This window comes from Lactuca virosa, chromosome 5, assembly GCF_052849685.1.
Source record: "Lactuca virosa cultivar CGN04683 chromosome 5, Lactuca_virosa_CGN04683_v6, whole genome shotgun sequence".
Lineage (NCBI taxonomy): Eukaryota > Viridiplantae > Streptophyta > Magnoliopsida > Asterales > Asteraceae > Lactuca > Lactuca virosa.
In genome coordinates, this window is record NC_136430.1 from 292,311,197 (window position 1) to 292,317,856 (window position 6,660).

Consider the following 6,660-nt stretch of genomic DNA (forward strand, 5'->3'; position numbering starts at 1 on the left):
AAGAATGTGATACCTGCCCCATCATCATTGTGTTTCGCATCTGTGAACTTGAACTAACTTTGAGCATTGAGAGATAAAAAAACATAGAAATATTTTTGTAGTTTTTGGATTTTTGAAATTTAATGAAAACAAAAAAATATTTTTGGATTTTTCGAATTTCTGAAAAAAATAAGAAAAACAGAAAAGAAAATAAAGACAAAATATAAACACACGAAAGAATAAGAAAGTTTTACAAAAATATACAACCGAAACCATACCTTAAAAAAGATGAAGCGAAATAGACTGAGCATTCGATTTATTTCGGTTCCAACAAAAATTTCAGAGCCGAAATAGACCGATCGTTCGGTTCATTTCGGTTCCCGAAAAATTCTAGAGCCGAAATAGAGTGAGCGTTCAGTTCATTTCGGTTCCCGAAAAATTCTAGAACCGAAATAGACCGAGCATTCGCTCTATTTCTCTTGTTCAATTTTAGTGAGAAGAAAGAGGTTTCGGTACTGACTCAGCTTCCATCATTCCCAAGCCTTGGAGTATCTTGTTAAAACTTGCTTCTGGTAAGGCCTTAGTGAAGATGTCAGCCAGTTGATCTGAGGACCGAACGAAGTGAACTTTAACATTACCATCTTCAACGTGGTCCTTAATAAAGTGGTATCTTAGTGCAATATGCTTGGTCTTGGAATGTTGCACTGGATTGTGACATATTCGAATCTCACTTTCAGAGTCACAATAGAGAGGAATCTTCTTCATGCTTAAGCCATAATCTCTAAATTGGCTTTGTATCCATATGACCTGTGATGTACAGGATGTTGCAGCGATGTACTCAGCTTCGGCTGTGGAAAGAGACACACAAGTTTGTTTCTTTGACTGCCAGCTAACAAGTTTGCCATCAAGGAACTGGCATCCACCAGTTGTGCTCTTTCGATCCAATCCACATCCACCAAATAACGGAAGATATTTTTCACTACAAGCATATGAGGTTCTCTAGGATTCTCTTGAAACCTGGCACAATAGCAGACAGAAAACATTATATCCGGTCTACTCGCTGTTAGATACATTAGAGATCCTATCCTTTGACGATAAAGAGTCATATCAACAGCCGGTTTCTCAAGAGATGGAGTCAGCTTCATGCCAAATGCCATTGGAACCTTTACTTTGGAGTCTCCCGTCATGCCGAACTTTGCTAACAGAGTCTTCGTGTATGCTTCCTGAATAATGAAGATGCCTTCTGGTCCCTGTCTTATATTCAGTCCAAGTAAAAAGTTAATCGGACCCATTGTGCTCATTTCAAACTTAGTCTCCATCAACTTCCTGAATTCAACTGTTAAGCTAGGATTCATGGAGCCAAAGATGATGTCATCGACGTAAATTAGAACAATCATTAAGTGTTCGCCTTCTTTCTTGCGAAAGAAGGTTGGGTCGACCGAACCTTGTTTGAACTTTGACAATTTAAGAAAACGTGTAAGAGTTTCATACCAGGCTCTCGGGGCTTGCTTCAATCCATAGACTGCTTTATCCAGAATGTAGCAGTGATCAGGATACTTCTCGTTCACAAATCCGGGTGGTTGCTCAACGTATACCGTTTCTTCTAGTTCTCCATTCAAGAAAGCACATTTCACATCCATTTGGAAAACTTCGAAGTTTTTATGTGCAGCATATGCCAAAAATATTCTCACTGATTCTAACCTTGCTACTGGAGCGAAGGTCTCTTCATAGTCTATTCCTTCTTCCTGGCAATATCCTTTCACCACCAGTCTCGCTTTGTTGCGAATGACGTTACCTTCTTTATCCAACTTATTTCTAAAAACCCATTTTAAACCTACTACAGATGCATCCTTTAGTGTGGGAATCAGCCTCCAAACCCAATTTCGTTCAAACTCATGGAGTTCATCTTGCATAGCTTGCACCCAATCAGAGTGATCAAGAGCAGCATTTACTGTCTTCGGTTCAACTTTAGAGACAAACGAATTAAACATGCATAATTCTAATTGAGAGAATAAAGCAGTTTGCTTCGCCTTCATTTGAGAGCGTGTGAGAACACCCTCAGATGATTCACCAATAATTTGAGTTTTAGGATGATCATTTGTCCATTTTATAAGAGGAGATTAATTTGGATCATAGGCAGGATCCAGCTCAACATTGACTTCTTCTTCCAGTTCTGACATATCGCCTTCGTCATTTGCATTTTCATTTCCCCCCTCAAATGGCGAACCGAATCCTATGTTAGGTTCAGTGCTCTCCCCCTCAAATGGATCTTCATGGGTTGGGGTTTTTGATGGATTCTCCCCCTGGACAGGCATGTCGTTTGTTTTTAGTGTAGACGAACCCTCCCCCTGGAATATAGTGCTTTCTCTTGGAGGGTCATCAGTAGCTGGATGAGCACCGGATGCAGTAGGTTCGCTTTGCGTCTGCTTCTCGGTTGGTTATGGAGGTTCTCTTTCCATGTCTTTAGCAGCTTCATCGATGATTTTCTTCAAGGTATCGATTTTGTTATCTGCTGCTCTCGCTTCTGAGTGGATTGCCTTCTCTGGTTCATCAAAGAGCAGCATGTACTCTTCAAACAGATTGGAAATAGGAACCGAGACTTGACCTGATTTTGGAAAGATTTCCTCCGTTGGACTTTTGGTTGTTCGTATTTTCTTTACGTAATTGTCATCAAAAGTAACATAGTAGGTTTCTTCAATCTTCTTTGAGCATTTATTCAGAACCCTATATGCTTTTGAAGTGAGCGAATAACCAAGAAAGATCCCTTCGTCTGCCTTGACATCAAATTTGTTTCGCTTCTCTTTGGAGTTGAAAATGAAGCATCTTGAACCGAACACGTGGAAAAACTTTACATTGGGCTTACAATTATTCAAAATCTCGTATGGAGTGATGGAGAATCGCTTGTTTAGGAAGGATCGGTTCTGAGTGTAACATGCAGTAGCAATTGCATCAGCCCAGAAGTATAGTGGAAGAGAAGCGAAGCTCAGCATGGTTCGGGCTGCTTCACATAAAGAACGGTTTCGCCTTTCAACGATCCCATTCTGTTGTGAAGTATAGGGAGCAGAGAAGTTGTGAGCTACTCCCTTTTCTGCCAGAAATTCTTCAAAGTCTCTGTTTTTGAACTCTAGCCCATTATCGCTTCTTATATTTCTTACCACCTTTCGCAGTTGCAATTCCACTTGCTTGATAAAAACCTTCAGCTTGGGAGTCGCCTCTAATTTCTGTTTAAGAAAAAAAACCCAGGTGAAGCGAGAAAAATAATCTACAAAAACAAGTATAAACTTACTACCACCGAAGCTTTCAATAGCCGAAGGACCACATAAGTCGATATACAATAGTTCAAGAGGTTCGATGATTTTTGTATTGATACGAGAAGGGTAACTCTTTCGGCTTTGCTTGCCCATCTCGCACGCTGCGCATAGATGTTCTTTGTCAAATTTAAGAACAGGAAGTCCACGCACGTGATCACCGAGCACCAGTTTATTAATATCTTTGAAGTTCAGGTGCGATAGTCTTCGGTGCCACAACAAGCTTTTATCTGAGTTCGCCTTAGATAGCAAGCATATTGCTGGCTTTCCTTTTATCGGGTTGAGATTTAGAGGATACATCTCCCCTTTGCGCTCAGATTTCAGCAGAACTTTCTTCGTTTGCTTTTCAATTATCTCTGAGCCCTCATCGTCAAATGAGACTTTCAAACGGTTCCCACAACTAGTTGAGAAACACTGGTGAGGTTGTGCTGCAATCCTTCCACGTAGTCTACTTTTCGAATTGAGAATTCTCCATTGGTGATCATCCCATATCCTTTGATCGTGACGTATGAGTTGTTTCCATATTTAACACATCCACCATCCTTAAGGGACCGAAACTCCCTTAGCTCTTCCCTCATTTCAATCATGTGACGAGAGCAACCACTGTCAATATACATGTTAGATGTCATTTTATGCATCTTATAGGGTAGTTTTTATCATCATTTTAGCATAATATTTTGTATATTTGCATGTCATTTAGTTAAATAATGTTCAGCTCAAGTAATTCGTTAGAATTCCCGTACTGCTCATGTTTTTATGTCAATTTCAGATAGTTTAAGTGGAGCAGTGATTTGGGAGCAGTTGGATGCGTGTTTGGAGCTTAAAATTGAGCTTGGGACTTATGGAGTATGTTGAGGAATGTTTGGAAGATGCTTTGGTCAAGAAACATTCGATCGAATTAATCACACAAAGAAAGAATCTACAATCTAAAGTTAAAGGATGTTGTTGGCAGCTTTGACCCCCTGTCAGTATTTTGACCATATCTCGAGAACCGTAACTCCGATTGACGCGATTCAAAATGATCTGAAAAGTAGACAAAATTTCGGATGTCTTAGGCACAATCTATGATCACAGGTTGTGTCCATGAGATCGCAGGTTGGCCAAAAAGTGTCAAAATAGCATCCTACTTCATTAAAAAGGCACGAGACACGTTTTCTTCAAAACCTGCGATCGCAGCTTTGATACATGCGATCGCAGGTGCGTCATTTTTGCTGCTGGATGTATAAATAGACCCTGATAGCATCCCTGTAATAGAAGTTGGCGATTCCAGAGGTTCCAGACGACGAATATACGATTTTGGAGGTGTTTCTTCTCTAATTTCAACGATTTCTGAAGATCTGAAGACTGTGGATCATCTCCTACGTTTAGTTTAGTAAGATTTAGTAGTTTAATGTTTCTTTTTATTGTTTTAGATCAGATTTTAGCCATGTCTGGCTAAACCCTAGTTTTCAGTTCTACAAAGACAATTACTTTTCATGTGATTGTCATTAGATCTGGTTTTTGATTTGTGTTTCTATCTAGATTCTTCAGTTTTGTTCTTAATGAATGTTTGGTTTGAATTCTTGTTAGTCTGATCACCTAGCTTGGGTTTTATCATTCTAGTTAATCAGTTAATAGAATCCGTAATTGTTCTTCTCAATTGGTAAAAGTAACAAGTATCAGATTGGTTCCGTGTTTGGGATTTGACTTTATTATAAACTTGAAAAATCGTATCTTTACGCTTCCGAGCCTGTGAGAAGTATTGGATATTGCTGGGAATTTTATAAAGAACTTAATGCAACTTTTCTTATCTTAATTAAGAGCTTGTTTGATTAGACAGTAAAAAGTTAGGGTTAATTGAAGAGCTTGTTTTGGTTAACTAAATAAGGTAAAAGAGAAATTACTAGAGCTTGTTAGTTTTTCTCAGTACCAGCTTAGATAGAATGCATCTCAAATAACCAGGTCGATGTTGATTGCATGATTAGGAAAGTCGCAGCAGAGCTGAAACCATTTTTATTATTGATTTTCGTTTACTTTATTATCACTGCATTTCTAGTTATTAGTTTTAATCAAAAACCCCCCTTTTATATTATGTTTCTTGACTAGATGTGCCTGATGCAAAAAAGCATTGACTTTTAGGCTGTATCCCTGAGGATTCGACCCTGCTTCCCTGTGCTATATTTTTAGTGCAACCAGCAGTGATAAATTTATTTGTTTAATACGTGCGCGACAGCGTGTTAACAATACCATTCTTCGTCAAACTGCTCGTCACTGATAACCTGCAAAATTAAGCAGATTTAGGAACCCAAAGTCTCTTGGGCCCTGGTGAGTCTTTTACAGAATAGCGAACTGCAACCGAAAGATCAACCATATATGTGGTTGGTTTCATCTTTTCGTTTGATGGTGTAAACTTTGATTTTATTTTTATCTTGTTTTAATTGGAGTGTGTTTTTGTTAGTTGGTTTCACAGTTGAGGTTTTCTTTGGAGTCCTAGGGTTAGCTGGCTTTTTGGTATTTTGGACTTCAGAATCTGAGTACAGCTTTCCCTTTCCTTTGACATCCTTCACAGAGTTGGACTTTGGTTGAGAGTGAGGAGGATGGGATTTAGGACCAAAACATGGCTTTTGGTTCTTGTAACTACTAGATTTAGGACCGAAATTGGTCGTTCGGTTTGCTTGACTGCTTGATTGGCAGTTATTGCAAGAATGAGACTTGGTCTGTGCTTCCTTTTTGAGATTAGAAGCTTTTTCAGAGCGAACATAAGAGTGGTTTTGGGATTGCCAAAATTGCTTTCTCTCATTGAGATTCTTCATGTATCTTTTGTTCCTCTGGTGTTTCTGTTCAGCAAGTTGCTCTTGAGTCAAGTGAATGTTGGCCTTAGGTTTCGTTTTCTTCTCATGAGCTTCGGTTGTTGTTGATGACTCACTGGAAGCTTTCATTGGTTCGTTTGGTATTTCTTTTGTACCACTTGTACTGGGTTTATCAAAGCTTGAGGGATTGTTGAGTGGTTCGGGAATATATCGTCCCTTAACTCTCCATGAGGTTTGCTCTGACAGACCAACTGTTTCGTCTGCATTATCGATGGGAGCGGACTAGAAAAAATCATCACATCCATCAGCATTATCTTCGTTCACTAACGCTGTGAGTTCGGCTGTTTGATTTTGTGTGATGTCGGTAACAGCATAAACTTGATTTGGCGTGGTTTAGACCTTCTGATACACCACAACCTTTTCTTTCATAATTTTGGACTAATTTTGGGAAAGACGAGCGAATTCAACTGAGTTTTCAGAAATGAGATTTTTGGTGGGTTCGGGTTCACTCTTGACAAATTCAGAACAGTCTACCTCATCTTCTACATATATTTCACTCATATCATCATCCTCATCGAATTCAG